This window comes from Columba livia, chromosome 2 (assembly GCF_036013475.1).
Source record: "Columba livia isolate bColLiv1 breed racing homer chromosome 2, bColLiv1.pat.W.v2, whole genome shotgun sequence".
NCBI classification, from domain to species: Eukaryota; Metazoa; Chordata; class Aves; order Columbiformes; family Columbidae; genus Columba; species Columba livia.
In genome coordinates, this window is record NC_088603.1 from 48560209 (window position 1) to 48574224 (window position 14016).

The window sequence follows — 14016 nt, forward strand, 5'->3', positions numbered from 1 at the left end:
CAAAGAGAAAGAAAAAAAAAAAAGAGAGTGGAAATAAAATAATTGTCCTAGGGGACATACCAAAAATGTTAAAATATGGTGTAAGTACAGTAAATGAATCATGGCTGGTTGCCAATATTCTATTCACTCTGGGATTGAATGAGAGCAAGTGTGAAGTTATTCTAATCCTGGCATGCATTCAGAATCCATCCCTTTAAAATTTGTTTCATAATTTCAGTGTACAATAAAATATAGTTCAAACTAAACACTTCTACTTCCCTCTCCTTTTCCAGACTACAAATGCATCAGGCGGGGTTCTCAGTGTCTAATGTGTTTTCTGGGTCATTAGCAGAGAAGCTGACAAAGTAGATGCACTAGGCTGGCTATGAAGAGACAGCCAAGTTTCTAGGGCTACCCCGTGTTACCTGCTCTATATATTGCTTCTGTTCTGGGCCACGTGAGTTGTGCAACTTCCCCGTTTTACCTATGTGAAACTATTTAAAGTCCAAGTGACCTCACAGTTGTGCCACTCTTTTGTCTGGGAATGATACACCTTGCAAATGAGGTTTACCAAGGTGCTGAAGAGCTGTTCTACTAGGTGTCAAAGTTATGATTGTTAAAATATTACAAATGAATTCTTATGGCCTAAAGGACAATGGGAACATCACATTAGCCAGGAAATTTTCCAACAAATTGTTGAATACTGAAAATGTGAGTAGTTAGACAAATGCCGTCTCTTTCTTAGTCATAATTTTCTGTTCAGAATGGGATTTTAGATAGTTTCATACATACTGAATAGCTTGTGTCCTGAAGAGTTAAAGTATTCTTTATGTTGGCTCCTTGCAACATATTTCCTTATACTTTAAGACTGAATCAAAATGAAAAGAACTTGACCTAAAAACACTGCCCTGTGGTTCTGGAGGTGCTAATGCATTATGACCCAGCAACAGTGAAACTAAATTCAAAGACTTTGTCTTGTGGTGAAGTAGCCATGGCATACACTTGTAAAGAAAACTTAACACTGAAAAGTCAAGCATATTCATTTATCATGTAATTTAGCATCAAAAATCTCTTGATTTACTTGTGTCTCTTCTGTTCAGTGCAAGTTAATATGCCCTTCAAACGACAGACAGGGAGAAGATCCATGTGGGCCTTAGAGATGGCACTACTTGTTTCACAGGTGGTATCTGAGTAAAGGATACCCCACAAATAACCTGTCGATGCCCACTTTGAAACAGCGGACATTCACACCTTCTTACAATCCCTGCCATTTTATTCCAGTATTCAAAAGTGAGGTGAGATCTTATATTCAGTGTTTGGTTTTATTTTTTTCAACAGTATTTGCCTAAAGAAGTTTGAAGTCCTGGCTGTGAAAAGAAAGGAAAAAAAAACAACCCAGTAAGGCACAGCTCCGACGTAAATCAAGTTACATTTAGCTTACTCCTGAAGTCTCTTTTTCAGTTTTCTGGGTAGTCTTTACCTTTTAAATTCTCTGTAATTTCATTTCTTGTTAAAAAATTTCAAACCTTGTAGAAAGGTTGTAGTGTGGAGAGAAAAGATAATAGTGGATAGAATGGGCCCAATTCCCATTTATTGCAAAGAAAGAAGCCTTAGGGTAGAAATGAAGTCAATTTACATTTGTGTTAAGGTCCCTTTAAAGAGTCAGAGTGGAATAAAATTATAATGGTGAGCAGTATGAAGCCGATTGATAGAGTAAATGAGGCCATGGCACCAGGAGGTTTGACCTTATAAAAGGACACTCTTTTAGCTAATAGAAGTGAAATGCATGGCTATCCAGATAAGTATATGTGGGCTAATCTTCAGTAAATCAGTTTTAGAATGGGTTGAAATTAGTTTATTTTAGAAACAGGAAAGAAGCCATATAGCATACATATATAAACATTGAAGGAGAGTGAAATAGTGTTATACTGTCCCAGTGTATTCCCAGAAAGATGTTATTGGCTTTCTATGAAATTGCATGAGAGTCAGACTAGGACAGCTTTAAAAAAAGTTAAAACTTTTGGAGAGGGGTGGTGGGAGAGGCTGTACAAACTTCATGCTCCTAGCTTTACACATTGCTTTATTAGAACCCTCGCTAAAGTCCTCATGGATTGAGGCAATGCCTAGAGCAGTAGGCAGCTGTATCACAGCATAGTTATTTGTCTGTAGCGACAGAAATAGCACATACCACAAGAGAAAACATACTGTCTGCAGTAAAGAAAAATTCAGCTCAGCTTGTAGGCCCGGGCATCAGAATTTGGAAATGTCCTGCACTGAATCTCCATTTTATGTACCATCTTGTGATTTTTTCTCATAGATGAATGGTATTTGATGGATCACTGATGCTTGTGGCAGCCAAATAATGATGAGAGAGGTGTTGAAATTTACTCTGGGTAAGAGCTTTTGGCTGATTTTCATTAGACATTTCAAATGACCTGATACTTTTCTGCCTTGTTACACATAAATACTAGAGCAATCAATTTCCTAATCTATCAAAAAACTATAATGTACTGCATGTACAAATAAAACCAGAATTTCCACTTCTTTTTAATAAGGTTAGTCTCCTGCTGGCCACGTTCATACTCTTTGTTGAGAAACATTCACCTCAGAAATTATGTACTACCTCTGAGAGAATGTTGTGCTATAGTCGTATCATATATTTGTGTGTACTGCTTAAGTTTCCTGTAAACTAGTGTTGTTTTCTGTGAATGAGCAGTACAAAGACTAAGATGTAACGACAAAAGAGGCACCTACAGTGTTATGGTACAACTTGTAATGGATGTGAAGGGTTCCTAGCACTAACAGTGTCTATAGGACTTCGAATTCAGCTTAAACTATTTGAAAATAGATATTAATCTAAAGTTTTAGTCATTTCTATCTATAAGCCATGCTATTATCTTCCATGGTTTGCTCTGCTGGCACCATCAGAAAACCCGATCCTACTGAAATCAGCAGGAGTTGGCAATTAACTTGGACAGAGGCAGAGGACAAGCAGCACACTGAATCTTTTCAGTTCTGATTTCCCCTGAGTTTCACACTCTTTTTGATCACGAGACATTTCAGTATGTTCTGTTGTATTTCATCTGCTTTTCTATTTCTCTTTAACCGTAAAATCTAAAACTCCTTTGAATACTATTCTTGGTGTGGATATGAATTGAGCTAGTGAGTGGTTCATCCCCTATGTAGCCTATTTGCTTCTGGAAAGTCCCAGCCTGCAGGGCTTTCCCTGTCCTACTATGGTGCTTTTCTATTAACAGCCCATCATGTATAACAAAGAAACACTGAGAGTTTCTTAAACCTGTATGAGGTGGAGATACTATGCTTCATTAATCTAGGCCCTCTCTGACTGTAACACGGATTTATCTGAGCTCAGAACAAATTATAATTGGCTGGCTCATTTTAATGTAACATAGTTAGTTTTTCATTTGATTGGAATATGTCTTTGAAACACACACAATTGCTCACTTGCCGAAGTTGCCTTTGTCTCAATCAGTTTGAAGACAAAGACAGAGGCAAAGTTCTGACACAGTTGTATTGGTAAAGATCTGTCTCAGTTCTTCTGGTGAAACAGAGCTGTCAAAGCAAAAAAAAAAAAAAGTGAAGAAATACAGCTGACTGCTATCAGCTTCTGGTACAGTATCACCGGGCTTTATCTCACAAGAGAATTAAAGGCTGTTTGGTAATGATGTAGTGATGAGCTTAAGAAGAAAACAGAGTAAATACTCCTGGCAGCTGATCAATAGTACTGACTGGAAGATACATGTGCTGCATGGAGCAGGCACATCATGGATAATTGGCACATCATCCTACACGCATCTGTATTTGCAGTTTAAAAACCACAAGTAACTTAAAATATTTTTGCTTTGAAATGAAGTGAGAGTAGTTTTGACCTATTTGTCTAGTTTGACCTAATTTGTTTGTTGATTATGCAGGAAAACTGATAAATTTTCATCTCAGTCTGGAAAAGGCTTTGGTAGAAACACGTTGAAAAGCTAAAATATGCCAATAGTACGTTTAGTATTACACAAAGAGGAGAAGAACGTGACACACCTTCAACCCTTCTCTTGGTAAGGACCAAGGTGGGCCAGAAGTTTAGATAATGTTATAATTCCTTTAACTGGGAATCTGAATGGGGCAGTAACTGAGAAAAAATGCTTAGTCCCTATACAACACTCTTTAGACGTAGGGTGTCTCCAAAACAGGTCCCCAGGAACCAGCTGTGTGAAAGTCACTTGTTGGATTCAGGGCGAATACTCTCACTAGCCATAAATTGAGATCACCTTTACATGAATTGCTTATATGGTAATATCAAATATAAAGAAGACAAATAAAGACTCTTGCTGTTTGCACAGCATGATGTCTGTTATGTCTGTGCTCATTAATGGAGAGCTGCAATTACAGCCATTTTCCACTAAGTGTTTTACATAAAGCCCTCATGCTGAATTTGTAAGGCTTGCACGTTTGCCAATAACCAGCATGAGCAAATGCAACTGTAATGTTTTTTTCCAGGGAACAATGTTTAAATTATTGATTAGAGAGCAGGTGATGAGTTAAAAGGCAAAGGCACTGTACAGCTGATCAAATTTAAACACAAGACTAACCACACCTAGGAAATTATTTTCATGTCTCTTTAGATGACAGGGATACCACTAGTGTGTGGTTGTGCACTTCAAAATCTTTGAATATTGAAACAACAGTTGATTGATACTTGGTAGTGGTGAGAAATCTGGATTTCTATGTGTTTATCTCATTTGTTAGAGCCTTTTGTTGGTTTCAGATCAAGACACTCATGAGTTCTGCAACATCTGCCCTGTGTTTGTGTTCATATGTCTGATGTCTATGAATAAATTTAATCTTCACCTTTCCTACTGTTAGGGATCTTGATGTGACAGAACTCATGTCACATGTCATGACCTCGTAAGCATGATTTTCTAGATCATACCCTTGCCCCAAACCAAGTAAGAAATGTCTCTGTGTTTTGTCAGAAATACCCACACAACAAATTTGGAGTTACCTGATAACTGTAAAAGTGTGTCATTTCTAGCAAGGGATGCAGTATACATTTTCTTTGTGTGGAAGACAACTACTGAAACTGAGGAACCCTGTATCCAGTTTTAACTACCTGAGGAGTGTGTGTCCCTATGGCCCCAAACCCTGTTCTCAGTTGCGAAGACCATGATCCTCTTCTCCCTTGTTCTCTCCTAGTGTGGTCTGTCCAAAACAGAAAGAATAAGGGAAACAGTAGTGACAGTAGGATCTCTGAGGTTATGGAACTGTTTGCCCCTGAAAAGGAGGGAATGCCTGTCACAAGAGCACGAGAAATCACTGCAGAGGAAAATGCTACAGGGATTAGTACTGCACCACAAAGAGAATACATTAGATCAGGGCCAGCAATGGCAATGATTTCAGATATCAGTTTTCTTTCCCATACTAGGAGTGTGGGTGCTGGTGGGGAATCATCAAGAGATGTTGCTTACCAGGGAGGCAAGGCGCAGCTTTGCCAGCTGGGAACTTCTGTCTCTCCCAGGTTCCTCTTACAGGTTCATGTGGCACCCAGCACAGAGTTTTGTGTGCTTAGGTTGACAAAAAGGAGATCTCATCTCACACAGGTGCTGAGAGTTTGCTTCTCCCCTTCACTCACTATTTATGAGGCTCACAAAATTTCAAGGAACTGGCAGGAATTCGGTTGATTGATGGGTGCCATTACCCCCCAAGGCTTTCCCTCTAATCAACTCAAGCATCAGTACACAATTCCTTTCTCTCCACACTACTGGAATAGAGCATTCCTAAGAGCTGTAACACAACCTGATGTATCTGCAGTGGTACCTCTGTCTCAGTTTGCTGTTTCCTTTATGATATGGTGCTGCACTTGTTGGCTTGCTCTTAAGGGACATTCACAAGTAGTAGCAGGAAATTTTTTATGTCTTCGTTACTAAAGGGATTATTAACTGAATAGTCTCTCATAGCGTTCTCACTCATCTTATTTGATCATACAAGAGCTGGTGATGTTCCTGTTTTGGACTGTAACTTTGAGAGCGGTGGGAAAGGGAAAAGTGTTATTCAAAGCAGACACTTTAATGTTCCAAAGAACCATCAACAACTATATTTAAATCTATATATATTGATTACAGACAGTTCCAAAACTCTTACAGAAAAAAAAAAAAAAGAATGTGTAGCGTGATGGGCTCCAGTTGTTTTGCAGTCTTGGGACTGAATCAGGCACATCAGAAGCTGAAAAGCACTTATTACTGCTATTTGAAATGGGAAATGTATTATAATATTTCACACTTTCTACAGCCCTTGTGCAAAGGGAACATTATAAAAAAGCAATCTGTACTTTTCAAAACAAAGTATTGATATCCAATGTACTATATATAGTGGAAGCAGAAAGGTATTCACTTGGGGTTTTTTTCAGTGTTGCCAGCATTGTTTTGTATTTTATTCAAAGACTACCAAAACCTCTTTGCAATCTCAGCACAATGTTACCTGCTTTTAAAGCAGGGATAAGAAGTGTCTTTGCCCAGTTTTGTCTGCTTTCTTATGAGTGGAAAGGAAGTTTTGATTGCCTCAAACAAAATAGGTAATTATTGGGCAAGAGCTCTAATCACTGGAGAGTATAAAGCAGCTGTCCCACTCTCAGATGCAGCCTGGATGTGATTTACATAAGGAACTTTGTTACCTGATAATTACCTCTTGAAAATACATACCTAGAAACACTGCTAGTGCTGAATGTTGCCATCTGTGCAACTGAACCACGGTTTATACATCCCTAAAGAAAAGGTAGTTTTAAATGCCAAAACTAACTGAAGGGAGTTACAGTTTCCACCCTCTTCTCTTCACACCCTTCCATCTCCACTAAAAAGCATTGATCCTTTTCCAGTCAGCTCTACTCATGATGAATGTATCTTCTCCTTGCAGTTACACAGTGAGTTCCTGGCTTGAGTACTAAGATCCACCCAAAATTTTATTGGGTATATTTGTTTGATATGTTGGCAAATGTTAGAGACCAACATAAAGAATTCTATTCTCTGCTGCACAAAACAGAAAGATTAAAGTTTTTACCTTTCTTTGATAGTCTCCATGGGTCTGTGCATGAGTGATGAAATGGGCAAATGGAAAGATTTCTTCTTTGCAAACACAGCAGCCAAAGTTAATGGAGGATATACAGAAGCCCAGACCTCTGCTCATTGCCACTGGTGTCCTCTGCATTCCTTATATTATCTGTGTGTCCTGTCGTATGTGATCATACAATAATACAGAAATTATATTTGAAGTATTGCCACCTGTATGAAAAACAAGTCCTTTCATGTTTACCAGATTGCGCATGTGGGGAGTAATAGTCTTTAAAATGGAATCAAAACAAGAAGTCTACTGCAAGGACAGTATTTCTTTAATTACATTTAATTTGCTTTTCTGATTTAAGTTCATTTTATTTTCTGATTTAAGTTCATTTTATTTTCTGATTTAAGCATTATGTTTTTTATAAACCTCCAGGGCTGGTATAGTCACTGGAGACTGAATTATCTATTAACTCAATCATTCTCCTGGCCAGAGGATAACATTGAGAGAAAAAGTAGCAAATAATAGCAATGTCATTAAGTACTTTCTCTGTGAGACCATCTAGAAAAGAAGTTTTCAAATTCAAAGTCACAAAACCAGATTCATAAATGATGCTGTGACACCATGCGTTAGGGGAAGATAAACCTTTCTTCAACATTGCAAGATTTTCAAGCTAGTCTAAATCACAGTGGTAGACTAATGCAGATACTGCTGGGAATAATCTCATATACTTGCCAGGTTCTTGTATTTCTCCCTGGATGTTCGAAGTTGGCCAGTGTTGGAGACAGTATATAAGGCTCAGGGTTTGAACAAATCTAAAGTAGCTGTTATTGCATTCTTTTCTTCTGGAGAATTATTTTGCCATGTGGTAAATCATTCAGGTTACTTATAAAGTTTCCTTTGGCCTTTAAGTCTCCAAGTCCTGCAGTGCTGACGCACATCATCCCTGGTGAAGAGAGCAATTCTATCAGCTGTCATGTTACTGTTTGGATGTTTATGAATAAGAGCTTGTGTATAGAAGGTGAAGAAGAGCTGAAGCCAGCTGAGTAAGATGTCAGAGAGACAGGCAGCAAGAATTGACAGTTTGCAAGGTGAGACAGATAAAAATGTCAATTAATAATCCAAATGTAAATAAGGATTTTTATGTCACGAAGCGTTCATGAAGGAGGCTGAAGGCAGATGCCCACAACTTGTAAAGATGGCAGCAGAAGATGGTAACCCTGTATGGGATATGGTATGTCAGGCACAGAGCAGAGATGATGATGAAGAGATGTGAGCATATGAAGACTGAACTGCTTTAAGTAAAAATTCTTCTGTGAATTGCATAAGATGGAAGTGATGAAAGGATATCTTTCGCAGATGTATTTAATGTCTCTTTTAAAGTATAAAATAGTGTTCTGTGACTGTGAAGAAACTTATGTAGGAGAGGTTTTTAAAAAGAGATATAGAAATTATTCAAGAGGTTGTACAATGAAGTTAGCTTTACGGTTGGAAAAATATTAGTGACAGAAGTGAAGCATTGAATTTGTAGTTTAAAAAGGTGGTGATTCCTTTAAACTTCTGGACTCAGAAATTCACGTCTGATAATTTACAGGCTTGGCTCTCTCCACTTACAAACCAGCGGAATTGTGTAATGTCCAGTCCTCCATCAATCATTCATCAGGGCAGCATGAAACTTTGGTGCAGTCCAGCCCTGTGGTATCCAGCTGATACTGCGAATCAACCCTGTGGTGGTATTATTAATGGCAGAGTGAAGGTATTTCATACATTTCCTGGAACCCTGAGTGCCAGGTCAGCTCCTTGTTAAGCTTGCTGCCCTCATCCTTGCGTCTGGTGGTTTGAACAGTGTGGGAGACCGACATTTTATTTCTCACTCTTCCCAAATTTTTTTTTGTGATTTATATAGCCACTGTGCTCAGTGTCTGCCTGTAGACAAATCTTATGACATTGGTAAACACATGCACTTTTTAACAGAAGTGTAACTCTGTAACTTTTATCATTTTGTAAGAGTTGCTTAGATTTTAAGGATGGCAAGCACAAGCAAGAAGACACCTGAGGCTGGGAGTATGCCTTAACTGTGTAATAGTACATTGCACTTTGATTTAGGGAAGCCCTTCAGGAGATGCTATCACAACCATATAATGAATTTCCTTAATGATCTCCCTTGCTGCTAATTCTCTGATCAGGATGTCAGCTTCCCTATGAGATCACAGCACCAGCACCTAAAATAATAGTGCCTTTGGTTCTTTTCTGCTTGAAATGACTTGCTTCGTTTATCTGGTTCTTTTCAGAGTGGCCCTGATTGGTTTTGATTTGCTTTAAATTCATGCCTTTGAATGGGAATGCATCATTTTGGCTTCTGTGATGCTCAGGTTATTCATTTAGGAAAATAATTTGTTTCCCCCCTTGTTGACTTGTTTTGTTAACATGAATAATTCATTTAATCTTATGACCTGCTGATCTGCAAGATGCCATCAAACTGAAAGGTTACCCTCTTAGGTAGTAATGATCTAATTAGCCCTTTTAATATTGCATTTTAATATTGATTATTCTGTTTGATTAGCAGTGCAGGGGTTTGCTCCATTACCACAGGCACCAGCTTTATTTTTCCTAAGGGGTTCAAGGATGGGCAAAGGAGACAGACAAAAGTGACAGAAAAACTTAAAAGAAAAATACAACATTCAGATAGGATTTTCCTGCCCGAGTTAAATTAATTTCTGAATGAGATTTTTTTTGGAGACAGCAGCAAGTAAAACCAATGACAGTTGTGCAGTTCTGGGTGCCACAGTATAAAAAAAGATGTAAAGCTACTGGAGAGTGTCCAGAAGAGGGCCACGAAGTTGGTGAAGGGTTTGGAGAGAAAGCTGTATGCATAGCAGCTAAAGTCACTTAGTTTGTTCAACCTGGAGAAGAGGAAACTAAGAGGAGACCTCATCATGGTCTACAGCTTCCTCACAAGGGGAGAAGGAGGGGCAGGCACTGAACTCTTCTCATTAGTGACCAGCGACAGAACCCGAGGGAATGGCAGGAAGATGTGCCAGGTGAGGTTTAGGTTGGACATTAGGAAAAGGTTCTTCACCCAGAGGCTGGTGGAGCACTGAACAGGCTCTCCAGGGAGGTGTCACGGCCCCAAGCCTGACAGTGTTCAACAAGAGGCTGGACAACACCCTCAGACACATGGTGTGAACTGTGGGGTTGTCCTGTGCAGGGACAGGAGTCAGACTCGATGATCCTTGTGGGTTCCTTCCAGCTCAGGACATTCTGTGATTCTATGGCTCCAGAGTATGGTAGTTCAACTGTAGCCCACTTGGATGGTAACAGGAAGAGAGGAGATGAGAAAACATAGCAGTATTTTGCTGCTACTGGCACAGAAAAGCTAGAAAGCAAGGGGTTATGATTGCTTTGGAACTAGAAGTTAGAAGACTTGCTGAAAAACTTTACTAAGTAAAATGTTATGTAATGATACCACATGCGGCAAGCAAAAGAAAAAGCCCAGCAGGAAAATTATATAAAGGAGGAGTGAAAAGAACATTTTTAAAGTGGCTGTTCAGCTTGTAAAACAAGAACCCACCACAGATTACATCCTCTTCTTTCTTCTTGCTTTGTGCAATACCTAATATCTACAGGTGTTCTACAGCTCAGTCAAGGGGAAAGAATCCTAAAATCAGCTATTTTGTGGGACTGCAAGCTCTGGGCATTTTGAGTGCAGGTAGACTCAGAGTTAACAAACTGGAAGAATAGTTTATAGTAAGTTACAGGGAAGTGATAAGATAAAGAGGCTATTTTTAAAAAAGTTTAAAAATATTTAACATATTTGATAGGAACAACTCAAATAGTCATGATGTTTATGCATCCTGTTTATTTCTGGATTTCTGCTGTACAGGTTTCACACCAGTATCCATTACAACAAGATAGTTGTATTAACATTTCTGGGAAGTCCATGGAAGTTTTCGGACATGTGAACTTCAGACCTGCCTTCTGCAGGTGCCTGGGGCTATGAAATTCGACTTCACATATCACATGAGGAGACTGACGTGTAAAGTAGTTCTGTGCCAGTTTAGAGAAGTTTGAGCTGGTAAGTCTCAATACCACTTACTTGGAAGCCAGTGCAGTTCAAACAAGTTTTATATACTTCAAGCTGGTGTTTCTTGATGAGGGGAAAGTAGAATACACATCTTTACCACCTTTAAATGGGACTCTAGCCTGTCTTCTGTAACAATCAATAGAAATGGGACTGTGTCCATTGTTTTTACTAAGAGCTAAATCAGGACTTGCAGCAAGACTGCTGAACTTAGCAAAACCTGAGAGTAAAGAGGCACTAGCAAAAAGCTCCCTCTCTTCCCCCGCTTCTGGAAGAGAAGAAAAAACTTATCTGTAACTAGACAAAATCATAACAAAAATAGCAACAAACTGAACTGCGATGCAAACATTTTTAGAAAGACAAGATGGTAGGCTCTGTGTCATGATGCTGTCAATGTGGAATGCAAATCAAAATTCAGTGCCCCTTATAGTAGGACAGTGTGACCTGACAAACCATTAGGCTGGTATTCAGTTCGCAATAAGGTACAGATGGGGGAAAAAAAGGAAATACTATTTCAGGTAGGAATCCAGACAGTATGTTTCAATTAACATCATCAAGGCCTACAAAACCACCTCTAAGTTGGTGAAAAATGGCCTACCAATTTAATGACGATGTTAATCATCCTTGTGTTAAATATAACATGACCCAAGCAGAAAATTGTCAACTGCCAATTTCATCAAGTGGCATAGCTTCCTCTAGATGCACTTTGTAAAATGTAATGAAAATAAATTTTACTTCTGCCACAATTTCAGCTCCTCCTTTCTGGACCTATGTGCTCATGCAGATCACCCCCTGATGTGACTGCTGGGGAAGGAAAGCCCACCTGCGTTTCCATTTTTGCAGCAGGGGGACTGTGCTCCGCTATGGAGTCTTCATCTTCTCTTTCTACCCACTCTCTAATAACTGCTATCCAGTGCATCACTGGAACAGTAGCATAATGTGGGTATGAGGTAGGCACTGTTAGAAAAAAACAAATCAAAACAAACAAAACAAAACAAAAACCACAAGAGGAGACACAGGTAAAATATATATGTCTCTTTTTTTTCAGGCAGAACATGCCAATGGCCTTACAGTTTGTTCATTCTTCACATTGACCCAGGTAACTACACAAATTGGTTTGGGATGAGGGTAAATTGCTAGCAACACCAAATGAAAAAGTAAAGGCAAATATAATTAAAGTGTCTTGAGGACTGATAGATGTGAGAAATAAAAGGGTTTTTTTCTCCTTCCTCCATAAATATTAGAAAATGCCTCTACAGATTTGTTCAGTCAGCTAAAGAGCAGGTTATATAATCTAGTAAAACTAGTTCTGGTGCTAGTGGGGTTCTGTGGTGTATCTACCAACAGTGATGTAGCTGCTAAGAAGAATTGCATGTTGAAATGGAAACAGATTTTTAAAAAATTTTAATTGAAGTTTTACTTTATGGCTATTTCAAATACTTCTGTTCTTTCATAGTAGTGGTTCCAAAATTAATCATTAGTCATAAAGTGATTTGGAAAGAGCAGAAATATTGGCTCGCTAAATCCCTATGTTCAAAATAGTATTGATTCCCCACCAGAGTAGATGTCCAGACTAGAAGAGAGTCAGTGCGGTGTCGTATGGTGTGATACCAAATGTAATGAAGATCTGTACAAGGTGTAGCACTGGTTCAGACTTTATATATTAAACTAGCTGTCCTTTGCTAATGTCCAAGACTTTTTCCTCATCCTCATCCTCATAATGAAATCTTTTTATTCTCTCCACAGAGAAAAGCAGACAGGACTCCTTCCAGGTGGAGGAAACAGTAAGCAATTCTTGTGTTGTTTGTCTTCTCATAGAGATTCTGCTTGGAGAAGGTGGCTTCAGGTTCTGCTGGAGGCTGTCACAGTATGAATGTTGCTGAGCATTGCTAATAAGGGTGCACATGGTGAAGCTGCAAAAGGGCCTCAGGCTTCAAAGTTGCTAAGGAGCCAAGAATGAACCAAATGAATGAAAAGTCACTGCATCCCCAGGCATTCTCCCAGTGACTGTGTCCTTATCTTGGGCAGCAGCACCCACTGTGCCAGTGCTCTGTATGGCCTGCTAAGCAGGGAACGTTATGAGCTGATAAAACTGTGCTTGTGTCCAGAAGGGTTTCCACTATTAACAACTCTGCGTTGTCTGGAGTGTTTTTCAAGTAGCCATCTATCAAAATAAGTTCAGATCTTGCCACCTTAGCTGAAACACTTTGCAGATATTTTGACCTCTTCATTCTCAGACTCACCACCATGATGGATCTTCATTAGCAGAGGGATCAGACTTGTATTGTTGTCTGCAGTAAATGACTGGATGGCTATTAAGATTACTATTATAGTGTTTAGAATTCAACAGTCTCCACTGGTGTCACAAGGTGAAGGATCATGGGTGTCCCCACGTAGCAGCTGTGTTTGGACTATGTATCTGAAAAGCTAGGCAGTAGTTAGTAGTTCTCATATTCACAAAGGATTTTATGTTAGTGAGTTCTGAAAGTGGGTTGTTTAGAAAACAGCAGCAAAATTGTGTCTCTCCCTCTAAAAGACAAGTGAGAAAGTTCCTTTCAATCTATTTATGCAGTCACTGTAATTTATCAAAACGATTTTTTAATTAATTTCATTGGGAATTGCACATCTGTAGGCTAGAACTCATGGGGAAAGGCATGTAGGAGTCACTCATTTGGAGTAATAAAATCAGACTCGTGATGGTGATTCTGAGACTTGACCTATGAATTAATGACCAAAGAGGAAAAGACTCCTCCATTTTTCATGATGAAGGAGGAGAGATGAATGGCCCAGTTGCCTGCACTACAGAATACATTGATTCTTGTACCCACTTCTCTTTGATACGTAATATTCAAGGCTCAGTTGTGAAGCATGCATTTGTGTACCATACAGGTAAGTGG

At 39.0% G+C, this 14016-nt stretch overlaps 1 long non-coding RNA gene across 2 annotated transcripts in view; it reads left to right on the plus strand.

Annotated features, from left to right (window-relative positions):
- Positions 1–14016, plus strand: part of LOC110357010 (uncharacterized) — a 135803-nt gene that overhangs the window by 65159 nt on the left and 56628 nt on the right. Inside the window, exons 3-5 of one of the 2 annotated variants that reach the window (XR_010470176.1) lie at positions 10922–11113; positions 12168–12218; positions 12866–12903. This is a non-coding gene — a long non-coding RNA (uncharacterized LOC110357010). The remainder of the gene's footprint in view (positions 1–10921; positions 11114–12167; positions 12219–12865; positions 12904–14016) is intronic. The other variant, XR_010470175.1, reaches the window with a different exon arrangement.